General features: G+C 36.9%; 1 non-coding gene across 1 annotated transcript; it reads left to right on the top strand.

The window, feature by feature from the left end:
- The first annotated feature begins 903 nt into the window (after positions 1 to 903).
- Positions 904 to 1010, top strand: LOC120577961 (small nucleolar RNA R71). Its single transcript, XR_005643937.1, has one exon. It is a non-coding gene; the product is annotated as a small nucleolar RNA R71 (small nucleolar RNA).
- The last annotated feature ends 12209 nt before the right edge of the window (positions 1011 to 13219 follow it).

Genomic DNA, 13219 nt, shown 5'->3' with positions numbered 1-13219 from the left:
AGCCTTAATGGATTAAGAGTCTTGTTCTTATCAAGTGGTGTTTTTATCGCATCCTTCTCACCTAGAAGCTTAACACTCTCTCCCTTGACATTTTTGGCTTTGGTAATGGTCTCTTCTAACTTATTGCTCCCAAGAGAAATGGCATTGACATGGGCCTTGGGGTTTGTTTCAGTTTGTCCAGGAAAGACTCCTGGTGTTTGAGAAGAGGTGGCCACTTGTTGGGCCACTTGGGAGATTTGGGTTTCAAGCATTTTGGTGTGTGTGGCGATGGAATCAACCTTGGTATTGTGCTTGGAGAGAGAGTCGTTCAGAGATCCTGTTTGGTTTATTAACTCTTGAAGTTGTTTATTTTGATTCATCATGCAATTTTCTAACATTATTTCCAAACTAGATTTCTGAGCTACTCTCTGGTTGTTTGTATAGCCAGGTGGTGTTGTTTGCCCATAGGAACCTTGAGGATTTTTGTAAAAATTTTGATTTGGCCTCATTCCTTGGTTGTATTGAGCGTAATTTAGTTGCTCAATATTGGCAGCACTACCTAACTGACAATCAACACCTGTATGACCAGTTATACCACAGACTTCACAAGTAGGGGATGCAGGAGAAGGTGGGGCAGCATTAACATTAAGTTTTTCAATTTTTTGTGTTAATGCCTCAACCTTAGCAGCAAGGTGGTTATATTCAGAGACTTCGTATATACCTGCCTCTTTCTTAGAGGGAGTAGGAGTGGTGACGGCTCTTTCGTTGGTCCATTGATAGTGATTTTGAGCCATGTCCTCAATCAAAGCGTAAGCCTCCGTGTAGTTTTTGTTCATTAGAGCTCCACCTGCAGCTGCATCAACAGACATTTTAGTGGTATAAGTCAAGCCATTATAAAATGTGTGGACTATAAGCCACTTCTCTAGGCCATGGTGGGGACAAAGTCTAAGCATTTCCTTGAAACGCTCCCACGCCTCATAGAGAGACTCCCCATCTTTTTGATTGAAACGCGTAATTTGGTCTCTAAGCTTAGCTGTTTTAGATGGGGGAAAGAATCGGGCGAGGAATGCTCGCCTCATATCGTCCCATGAAGTAATGGAACCGACTTCTAGGGAATGGAACCAAGCGCTAGCTCTATCCCTTAAGGAAAAGGGAAAGAGATGAAGTCTTATGGCTTCTTGGTTCTCTTTAATGGTGCCACTGAGTCTAAGGAAGGAAGAAATATGGAGATTTGGATCCTCAGTGGGTGATCCAGAAAACTGGTTTTGCTGCACTAAATTGAGTAGTGCATGTAACGCCCCATTTTTATTTAATTATTTTTAGTTGATTTAAAGTCTTTTTATATGATTTTTAAATGATTTACGTTGATTTTGTGGTGTGGTATATTTTATTAAATGACTATTTTTATTATTTAATAGAATAAGTGAGAAATAGGATTTAATTGGAGTTTGGGGGTTTTACGAGAATTAAGTAAACTTAGGAGGAGTAAAGTGAATATTGGGAAGATTATATTTATAAAAGAATTAGAAAATAGAAGTGAGGGAAGCAGTTTTTACGTACAACAGAGAAAAGGGAGAAAAGTCAAGAAAAGGGAAGAGAACCAAGAAGGGCTGCGATTTCGATTATCTAAGGTAAGGGTGAGGCTAACTTACATTAATTTTAGTGTATATGATTCTGATTATGTTTTAACAAAAGTTATGAATAAATTTGGAGAATTGGGAATTAGGGTTATGATGAGAATTGATGATTAAATGATGGAATTAGGGTGAATTGATGTAGAAATGATGAACAGACCTTTAATGTTTCATATATTGATGTTTAGAATCAGTTTTAAGGTTAGAACAATGGGTTTGGGTGAATTTTTGAGAAAAACTGTAACCTGGCCGTACTGTTATTCATCGCTCGCCTCCCGAGGGATGATCCTCGCCATAGCGAGTGATGAAGATCATCGCTCGCCTCGCGAGCAAGAGTTGTTCGCCTCGCGAGTTGCATTTCGCAGCTCGCCATAGCGAGCAAGTTTACTCGCCGTGGCGAGTGTGGGCAGAGAGCTTGCAAGATTCTGTGTTTTTGAGCTGTGAGTTTAACTTTGGGTGTTTATGAGGGCCTGAACATGTACCTTAATGATTAGGCGAAGTTTTAGATTGAGTTTGAACTCAGAATAGAGTCAGATTGGATTCTAGAGTGTTTTACCCTAACTCGCCGTGGCGAGTAGAGGCTCTCGCCTCGCGAGCTAGTGCTTGACAGACTGCTTGGTTTAGGATTTCATGTGACTTTGTCGCACGAGAGGTTGTGAGCTGAACTTTGGGATAGCAATGAGAGATGTATAGGATATAAATGATGAACTGTGAAGCTGGTTATGGCCAATTGAGGGTATTAATGTGATAAAATTGTACAAGTAATACTTGGTTTATGTTATAATGCTAGACATCGTTGGATTGTATAAGATATTGTTATATCATGCTGACGTATACTGTTGTTGTTGATTGATTATGATTGTTAATGATCGCTGGTTTATATTTAATTGCATTCAATTAGAATGTACAATGTGTTGGTTCGAGTTGTCGTTTCTAAGTAACAGAGTCATAGGTTGTTGATGTTGACCAAGTTGGGGAGTGAGTGAGTTATTATGCACAATCGTTGTCGTCACCTATGTGGTTGTTGTCGTAGTTGAGTTGTATGCTGATATACACAAGTGGAGTCCTTTCATGATTAGGAAACTGTTGAGGGCTCATGCCCTGGAATGCTTTGTCATTCAACTGTTGAGGGCTCATGCCCTGGAATGCTTTGTCATTCAACCGTTGAGGGCTCATGCCCTGGAATGCTCGTCATTCAACCGTTGAGGGCTTATGCCCTGGAATGCCTTGTCATTCAATCTGTTGAGGGCTCATGCCCTGGAATGTTCATCATTCAAATTATTGGGGGCTTATGCCCCGGAATGCTTAGTCATTCATTGAGTTGAAAATAGTACCCCGTCGTCCGTTGTCGTTGATGTAGTGGATGATGTTGTCGTTGTCGCTGATAGTGATATTGTCGTGGTTGTAGGTTGTGTTGTGGTCGTTGTTGATTGAGGGAGATATTGTTGTTGTGGTCGAGTTGCTGTTGTCATTGTTGGTTGATTTAGTAAGAGTTATTAAAGTCGAAGAAGTATGAATATTATTGTTGACTTATATGTTGCTTATTACGTTATTTAATTAAGTTGATGATTTATATATCTATTATTATTGTTTGTGAATCTCACCCCTTTTGCTTGGAATTGTTGCCCTTTGTGTGGGTAACTTGCAGGTATTGAAGTTTATTAGAAGTGGTGGCTCAAAGTGTCTAGGGCTCTGATACGTACGGGATGGGATTTTCTTATTGTTTTTCATTCCTATGTATCAAATTTGAATATTGCTGACGTAGCCCTATGGTTGTTGAATTTATGTTGATAAGGCTCTATGCCAAAGATTTAGTTATGGAGATTTAAACTATTGCTATCGTTGTTTTGATGCAAATTTTCCGCTGCAAATTTAATAATGAATTGAAGGATGTTTATTAAATAGATTTTATATTCTATTTAAGAAATTTTGAAAATGTAGTGTGACATGCCCGTTTGGGAATTACTCTGATGCATGAATTATTAATTAATTGATTTTTGGGAAACGGGGTGTTACAGTGCAGGCTTGATTTCGAAGTTATTACCCGCAACCGTTGGGTACACGATAATAGCTTGTGGCTCTTCCGTTGAAGGAGTAGCATACTCTTTGAGAGTACGTTCAGCCATAGCGGTATTATTTTGTGCCTCTCTCTTTTTCTTATGCAAAAACCTTTCGATCTCAGGAATAAATTCTCCGAGACTTTTACTTCTTCGCATAAGAAACCGAGAACCCAAGAAGTTAGTGGTAAAAACAAAAGAAAGAAAAAATAGAAGAGAAGAAGAAGAGAAAAGAGAAGAGAGTTCTAATCACTAAGAAAGAGTTAATTAAATTAGTTTACTCCCCGGCAACGGCGCCAAAAACTTGATGAGATAAAACCGCAAGTGCACGGTCTTACCGAAGTAGTAATAAAGAGTATCGTTCCGACAGGGAGTAGTTCAATTTAATTAACCTTTAGAGATGATTAGAAGAGAGAAGAGATTGTAGATTGGGGGTTTTTAAACGGTTGAAAGCAATATAATAAAAGAGCCTTGGGATCGTTGGTTTCATCTAAGTGACAAGTCCTTCTCAAACCAAAACCACAAGCTTATAATGTTATGTTAGACCTAATTTCTCAAGACAGTTTCTCTTAAGTTCCTCTAGCAACCAAGCCTATTTCGCTGACTTGATTACTATTGGATTTTGGTTCCTCTAACAACCAAGCCTATTTCGCTGACTTGATTGTTATTAGTTCCCTTGAAGATCGAAACTATATGTCTCAAAGATTGCAAAGCCTATTTCGCTGACTTTGCAATCCTTGTCTGAATTCACTTGTTCGAATATCAAAGCTCCACTTTCGTTTTATGAATTGATATTTGGAATAATGGACGAACAATTATCAAACCCTCCACTTTCGTTTCCACAGTTTGATAATGGTTAATCCATGTTAAGACGGTGAATTCAGATAAGAAATTAGGGTTACATAAGATTAAGGCTTAGGGCTTGGTTTGATTAGGATTATGTCATTTAGACTTATCCAACAATCCCAAGACAAGAAGAAGTCTACTCACTCATGTTCATCGTAGACATGGGGGAGAAGAGAGAAAGCATGAAAGTAAAAGACAATAAAATAAAAGAAAGGAAAAGAACTTTATTTAGAAAAGCAAATGTCACTTATTGTATTCCAAGTAAAGATGAATATTAGTGATGGCTAGCTACTCTATTTATAGTACACAATTGACTTAAAATCTAAGCAAGTATATTCCTAGAATATTCCTCGGTAGATTGTGCGCCAAAATAGAATAGCTTGGAGTCAAAGCAAAAGCAGCAAAAGGTATCCGGAGGGTGGCACGGCCGTGCCAAGGCTAGCACGGGCCGTGCCAAGCTTCTGACTTGTGGGAGATATATTTTGTTTCCCAATCTTCATGTTTTTGTGTCCAATCTGCTCCAAATCCCTTTCTTTTGCTCCAAGACTCTCTCCATCCAATATTCTTCCCTGAAATATAATAAATTGCATTTTAAAGTAAACTATCCTAAAAAGGAAATAATACTAATATAAAATTATATAAAATCTAATTAAAACTAAACTAAAAAGCATATTAAAATAACATATAAATGACTCATCAACGACCAAAATGAACTTTTTGATATATATATATATATATATATATATATATATATATATATATGGTTGCTGACTGAAATTTTGTTATTTTTGGATGAATTGAACCTATGAGAATTTCTGTTTTCATGTTGTGGTTATGTTAGTTGAGTCGTTTGGGAGAAAATGGGTTTTTCGTGTGAAATGTCGATGTTTAAGCGTTTTCGCCAATAAGTGATTATGTGAGGTTTTGGAAAATGACTTTTGGGATGGTTGAAACATGAAATTTTTATAGATTATGTTAGAGTCAAGTGTCAGGATCGTGTAGGTGAAAACGACATCAAAATCTGATTAACGGTTTGCATTATACGCGCGAAATGGTGAAAAACGCACTTTTTGGAAAAGCTGTAAGCGAACAGGCCAGAAGCACACTTCAGAAGCATACTTCAGAAGCTTCTCAAGAAGCGAAATTGCCAGTTCCAGCATCCCCTATTTCGCGTTCTTGCGTCTTTTTCACCTATTTATGTTTCAAATTGGCCTTTGATGTAAACATGAAAGTTTTAGATAATTATGTTAACTTTCTAATGGCGTTGGTTTGAGGTCCAAATGAGTTTTATAACTTGAGTTATGATCAAATTACTACATATGGGTCATGTGAATTTTTTTTGTGAAAACTTATCATAACTTTTTCTTTGAGCCGTGGAACTTTTCCAAAATTAATATTGGGTTTAATGAAGTACTTAGAGTGAATAATTGAGTATGCATTTATGTATTTGAGAATGTGAATGTGTTGATGGTTTAAGAAATATTTTGGGCGGAGTTGAATCGGTGAAAACGGGTTTTGAGCTAAAATGTCGTTTTGTCTTGGATTTTCTCCTACGAACTTAAGCTATCCTTTGAACTAATTTCTAATAGTTTGTAAGTGTCTTAAGTTCTTGCTACATGATTGATTAAGATTGAATTGTAGGATTTCAAACTTAAATAAGTTGCCTAGCTTTGAAAATTATCAATGTTGGCCGTTTGCCACATGATTTGGATTCTTGTCGGAAATGTTTCTTTAGCAAATTGTCTGGTAAGTTATTGAGATTATTCTTGTATGACTAAGTGAAGTTGTATGAATGAATGATTTTATTGAATATGATGTTTATCAAGATATGTATGCTATCTTACTTAGAATGTAAGGAATGCTTGAATGGTGAAACTATATGTGATAGTTGATGTTGAATGGTTATATGTTGGATATGATATTTGTCATGAGATGTTGTATGTTCTCTTACTTGGAATATGAGAATTATTTGGAATGGTGAAACTATATGATATAGTTGATGTTGAATGACATTGTTGATTATTGATAATCATGTTGATGTGTGATGGTGAATACTATGACTTATTTGTGTGGGCATGTTTCTTGATAATGCAATGTTGTGGAGATAATCAATATAATTGGGTGTTGTCCTATATATTGAGGTTGAGATTGTGAATTGTTGTCGTATTATCGAGTCCTTATACATGTCCATGCATCATAGTCGATGTTGCTGTAAAAGGGTTGAGCTCTTTTACTTCGAGATTATTGTAAGGCAGGTGTGAGCCTTACATACGATGTGCAAGTGGCATCGGAAGGTGACGACCTTGTTGAGATTTGGTACCACATGCATTTATGTGTCAATAAGTGCATATCATAACATGAGTCTTATGTGAAATATGTGATTGGTGATGAAATGAGATGAATGATTATTGATGATGTTTGTGATTGATGATTGTGAATGAATATTTGTGAATTGATATTTGTTCCTGATACATGTGATTGGTGATTGTTCATGAAATATGATTAATGATTATTCATGGCTTATGATTGGTGATTGTTTATGATGTATATGATTGGTGATTATTGATGTGAGATATTGGGGTTTGATGTAAGTATTGATATGAGAATATTATTATTGATCAAATGCATGATGTTTATATTGAAATATTCATGTTAACTGTTATTTGGATTATGATAATGTAATACTTACCCTCAGTGGATCTGTTATGGACTGCCTGCCTATCTGTATGGATGGGTAGACGTTATGCAGGTTTAGTTGCTTGGTGAGTTCTTGTGCTTGGTGGATATCGGGAGCTTTCTCCGATATCGGTGTTTAGAATTAGTCGGCTCTGATCTAGGCTTCGTTGTGTCGGTCTAGATTAGTTTATTTTGGATTTTGTTATGTTTGGAGTTTACCCGTTTGTTGGGATTTTGAGATGCACCTATGTTGATGTAATTTATTTATTCATAACATGTATATTTGAATTTACTCTGGTTTATATTCCGCTGCGACTGTTGAGGTTTATATACATGTTTATTGATTTTTGAATTTTGAATGTGGCGTAGCCTCTATTTCTTGAATAAATGTATTATTCGCATGTTTAATTGCTTTAATAGAAATAGGGCGTTACACCATACGCTTTGATTTTGGTTGCTTGATTATCCCTTGCTCCACACATCAAGTTGTTATTGGTGTGATTTCTCAACGAATTCACAACAATTGGCGCCCACCGTGGGGCAAGGGTCGAAGGATAATTAAGTACCATGGGTTCAAAGTGGGATATCGAGAAGTTTACCGGAGATAACGATTTCGGGTTATGGAAGGTAAAGATGGAAGCGGTATTAATACAACAAAAGTCTGAGAAAGCTTTGAAGGGTGAAGGTTCGTTACCGGTCACCATGTCACGAGCGGAGAAGACCGAGATGGTGGACAAGGCCAGGAGTGACGTTGTCTTGTGCCTCGGAGATAAAGTTTTAAGAGAAGTAGCAAAGGAAGCAACTGCGGCATCGATGTGGGCAAAGTTGGAATCTTTGTATATGACAAAGTCTTTAGCTCATCGGCAATTCCTAAAGCAACAACTCTACTCATTCAGGATGGTAGAGTCAAAGGCCATCATGGAGCAACTTACGGAGTTCAACAAAATCCTAGATGACTTGGAGAATATTGAGGTGCAACTTGAGGACGAGGATAAAGCTATACTCTTGTTGTGTGCTCTACCGAAATCTTTTGAATCGTTCAAAGATACCATGCTCTATGGCAAGGAAGGCACTGTTACCTTGGAAGAAGTTCAAGCGGCTTTGAGAACCAAGGAGTTGACCAAGTCCAAGGACTTGACTCATGAACACGGTGAGGGCCTAAGTGTCACAAGAGGGAATGGTGGAGGTAGAGGTAACCGGAGAAAGAGTGGTAACAAGTCAAAGCTTGAATGCTTTAACTGTCACAAGATGGGTCACTTCAAGAAGGACTGTCCGGAGGTTAATGGTAACTCCGCACAAATTGTCTCAGAGGGTTATGAGGATGCAGGTGCTCTGATGGTGTGGTGTTGTTTGGAGGATGAAGAAGGTGATGTGTCTCACCTTGGGATTGATGCCTAGTGGAGCGGTGGTTCGTCTGGAGAGACGTTAAACACTCAACATCAGCCTGGAGAGGCGGTGGTAAGAATACTCATGATCTACCTGTTGAGGTGGAGTTTCAAGCTTGAAGACATAGTGGGATGTACGCATTTGCTAGTTGAGGTAGAGTACACTCAGCGTGAGGTGGAGTTGAACACACTGGTAATGGTACGACTATGAAGACCTTGGGTGCTATGCTCTATGGTGAGCAAGGGATTTCTTCATGAAGTTGGAGAATGTGTAGCACGGCTTGCGGGATTACTCTAAAAGAATGCCAAGGGTGATTGGATGCAAGGTGATCTTCAAGGAAGCAGAAGATGTTCTGCGTTGAAGACGGTGTGGTGAATGCTTGTGGGACTACCTAAAACTCCTAGTGTAGTTGGACTGCAAGGACTCTTCGAGAAGGCGGAAGACATTCCGATGGCTGAAGGGGTTGAGGTGTATACTTGTGGATTACTCTAAAAGCCAAGGGTGATTGGGTACAAGTAGATCTTCAAGGAAAGCGGGAGATGTCTCGTATTGAAGAGGTTATGGTATAAGTCTTGTAGAACTACCTGAAATTCCTAACGTAGTTGGACTACAAGCATCTTCGAGAAGGCGGAAGACATTCCGATGGCTGAAGAGGTTGAGGGTGTAAACTTGTGGAGCTACTTGGAGTAGTGGGAAGCAAGGGTTTGAGCAGCAAGGAGGTTGATGATCGGCATCATCACTGATTTGAAGTCAAGGTGGAGAATTGTGAGAGTTAACTTAAAATCAGGTTTCTGCAGAATCGTGGCACGACGGCAAGGCAACGTGGCACGATGGAGGTTTTAGTTTTTTGGGCAAGGCACTGGAAAAATCGTGGCACGATGGGGTCTCATCGTGGCACGATGGTGCGCTGGCGGATAAAAATAAAACGTATTTTTGGGAGCAAATTTGTTACAGTTTTGTTACAGATTTTAAGCAGATTTGTTACAGATTTTAAGCAGGACTTTTACTATAAATATAGACCTTGTATCAGAGTATTTCTTTGAGAGAGAGATAGAGGGGGCTGAAACAAGGGTTTAGAAAAGCAACAACAAAACTAGGGTTTGTATAGAGTTTGTCTCTTAGGAACAAACACTAGGGTTTGTGGGTTGATTCACCTTGGGAAACACTATTAGGATTGGAGTCTCTTGGTTACGTGAAGAGATTGAGACTTTGGGTAGAATTAGGCGGGAAACTTATTCTTGTAACCCATTGATTTCTCTTTGTAACGAAACTCATCATATAGTGGATTGGAGGGCTGCTCTCTCCCCCAGACTAGGTCAGATTGGACCGAACTGGGTCAACAAATTTCTTTGTGTTCTTCTCGCCGTTGTTTTTCTACTTTTGGCTTGTATTTAATTGTTCCATACGCTTTGATTTTGGTTGCTTGATTATCCCTTGCTCCACACATCAAGTTGTTATTGGTGTGATTTCTCAACGAATTCACAACACTAATGAAGATTTTGCTTCATATCCAGGAAGAGTGGATAGTGCGAGGGAGGTTCCCCCTTTAATGTCGAAGCTTCCTTGGTATGCCCGTAACGGAACAATGTTTGTTCATGAAGGGAAACCTTGCAAATTCTACTATGAGTGAGCTGGATAGGTGTATGATGCGGAAATACCTCAAAACCTATCACATCGATGATTATGTTGATGTTAGGGTTAACAGTGTTGTACGTTCACAAGGATGTCCGTCAGGATTTTAGGGATGCTCATTTGGTATTTAGATCTTGTGGTATGTCCGCGATGGAACGGGATAGTTCTCAAGGGGATGCCTCACAAGTTCTAACAAAAGCGATTTGATTAGACAGAGGAAGCAAACCTACCTCAGGACTTATTACATTGATGACCATGTCGACATCAGGGTTAACAATGTTGTGCACATGACTATGCTCGCTAAACCCTTATTTGTGCTCGCCAGTCTGGACATGATGTGTCCCTTGGTTTATGTGAGATGTGTTCAGCATGCAAGTGTCTGTCTATCTTGTTGCGAGATGGAAAGATTCCCTCATCGGAGAGTTGGTTGTTTGTCACTCATCCATCAATGCCCGTTGGTTCCTTGAGGCCACGTGTAAAGGCTAGTGTAGTACTTGAGTACCTGGTGCCTTGAGAGTGTCTCGTTTTATGTTCCCGAAGTTTCATCATAGTTGTTGATTTGATCTTGATGTTTGGGAATCAAATGTGTTTGATCAGAACCGTTAGATGTGCGAGTAGACGTGGCATGGACCGTTGTCTCGTTTACTCAGTGAATGGTTGTATGTGAAGGACTACCGTATCAAGTTCGTTGTTTTCTGAAAGGTTGCGAAGGACCTAAAATTACCCCTTCTCGCCGAGTGAAAGAGAATAAAAACTTAGAGAAGTTGGAGTCTAGTTTTTTTTTTTGTTTGATTGATTATTTAGGGTTATATCCAATTTCAATATGTTTTGTCACTTTAACCGAGACTTTTGGACTAACCTACATTAATTTAAGTCCAAAAATATGTAGATTTACTTTTAACGAAAAAAATAGGAAGATTCGTATTTTATTTTCAGGTTTGTATCTTCTATAGATTTAATTTTTATTTCCGATATGCTCCTAAAAGAAAACTACGATATGATATAATCAACTCAACCCTTTCAAGATATATTAATATTATTTAGTATTTACTAAAACAAAAAGATATATTAACATTATATTAATATATCTCCACAACATTTAAGTCACCTTTCTTTCTTGAAGCACAATTTTCTCGAACTTTGTTATTTGCAAAAAAAAAAACAGAATTTTTATATCATATCTTATGGAGAGTTGTATTTAAACCTAATCCTTGCACCACATTGATCAAAAGTCATAGCCAAATTATAGTGTTTACCATAAACAAAACTATAAACCAAAACAAACAAACACAAGCCATGAATCAAAGTGTCGAGAACTGCACCATGAAACAAAGAAGTTCCTTTGATTACAAGATGAAAAGAAAAGTTGACGATGAGATTAGCTTTACTCCTGGTGAGCGTGAAGTTGCTCGTATTCTTCTTTCAATGCAAAAAATTGAAGACGAGAAGAGAAGAACATATAACAACAATGCTCATCCAGCGCCACAAATCAATATACCGACGATTCCTGGTATAACAAACAATGATATTCTTTTTTGTTGCAAGCCTTTTGTGAAGAAACTATACCCTACTGATTTGGAACCGGGTCAGAGTAGATTACTATTGAACAAGAATCATGTGAAAACGTATTTCTTGCCCTTGTTGAAAAAAGGAGAAGAAGATGTTCGAGAAGGAATAGACGTCGTTGTTTATGACATGCAAGGCAACACATTCAACATGATATTTAAGTTTTGGAGTGAAAAAGTTTATGTCCTCAGCGGTGGAAGGTGGGTGAATTTCTCCCGAACGCATCAATTGAAAGCGATTGAAGATCATGTTACGGTGTGGATGTTTCGCCATTCACAAACCAATCAGTTGTGTTTTGCTCTTAGTGTGAGAAAAGTGCAAAATTAAAAGGTATGAAAATTTTATGAATTAATGTAGTATCAATTTTAATTTTTTTTTTATAAGCTTGTGCTCTATGTTTTCAATTTTGATTTATATGCAGGATCACTTATAAACCATTATTAATCAAGGAATTAATTACGATGGAGATGAAGGAAGATTTTCACAATTATGTTCGAGTTAGTTTTAAGAGTACTTCTTTATTTTCTGTTGCAGTTGGTTATTAGTAACAAACTCTTGTAGAGTTGATAACAGTGTGTTTTTGTTTTATGATTGTCTTTATTTTCTTATTTCTTTTATCGTTAGTTTTTTTCTTGAAGGAATTTTATCGTGAGTATTTATTCTGCTTAATTATGACTTGAATTTTGTTTTTAATAAGCACTTTTTTTAGTGGATTTCTAATTAGCAAATTTTATTTTTTAAAAGGGTTTTTAATAAGCGCTTATAATTTGTTATTAAGAGCCTGTTTGTTATATCTTTTATAAGATTAAAACAACTTTTAAAAGTATTGCTTCCGTTTGTTACATCTTTTTTAAAAAAAAAAAAAATCTAAAATAGCTTCTCAAAAAATAAATTTTGATATAATAGAAAAAATATAAGTATCAAAAGATTGAGATTATTTTGTAAAAAAAAAAAACTTAATTATTTGAAGTAAAAAATGATTTATGACTAAACTCTAAACCCTAAAAAAAAAAATTATCATGATAAACATCGCAAAATAGATTATAGTTTTTTTATAAAGTTTGTTTGGATACAACTATATAAAAGTGATTTTTTGTTACAAAATTAATTAGTTCAATCTTTTGACTCATATTTTCTCTCTTCTCTAAAAAAATCTATTTGTTTAGAAGTTACTCTTAACAACTTCTCATTCGAAGTTGTTTTTAGATTTTTTTTTTAAAGTGTTTTTTTCTTAAAAAAAAATCTATAACAAACTTATATTTTGATTTGTAACTAAAAACTCTAACCCTAACATGCTGTTTACTCAAATTCATTTTCATTTAACCACATCTGAAATAGTTTGTATGTGTATTAATTTACAAAGGTACATTTACAATTTATAATTGGTGAAACTGTACTTTTCACCTCTTAATTTTTAAAATGTTACGATTTTGGGCCCTTGTT

This window comes from Medicago truncatula, chromosome 1 (assembly GCF_003473485.1).
Source record: "Medicago truncatula cultivar Jemalong A17 chromosome 1, MtrunA17r5.0-ANR, whole genome shotgun sequence".
In the NCBI taxonomy this organism is placed as follows: Eukaryota; Viridiplantae; Streptophyta; class Magnoliopsida; order Fabales; family Fabaceae; genus Medicago; species Medicago truncatula.
The sequence above is the reverse complement of the archived record's forward strand: the minus strand, read 5'-3'. Positions and strand labels throughout refer to the sequence as shown.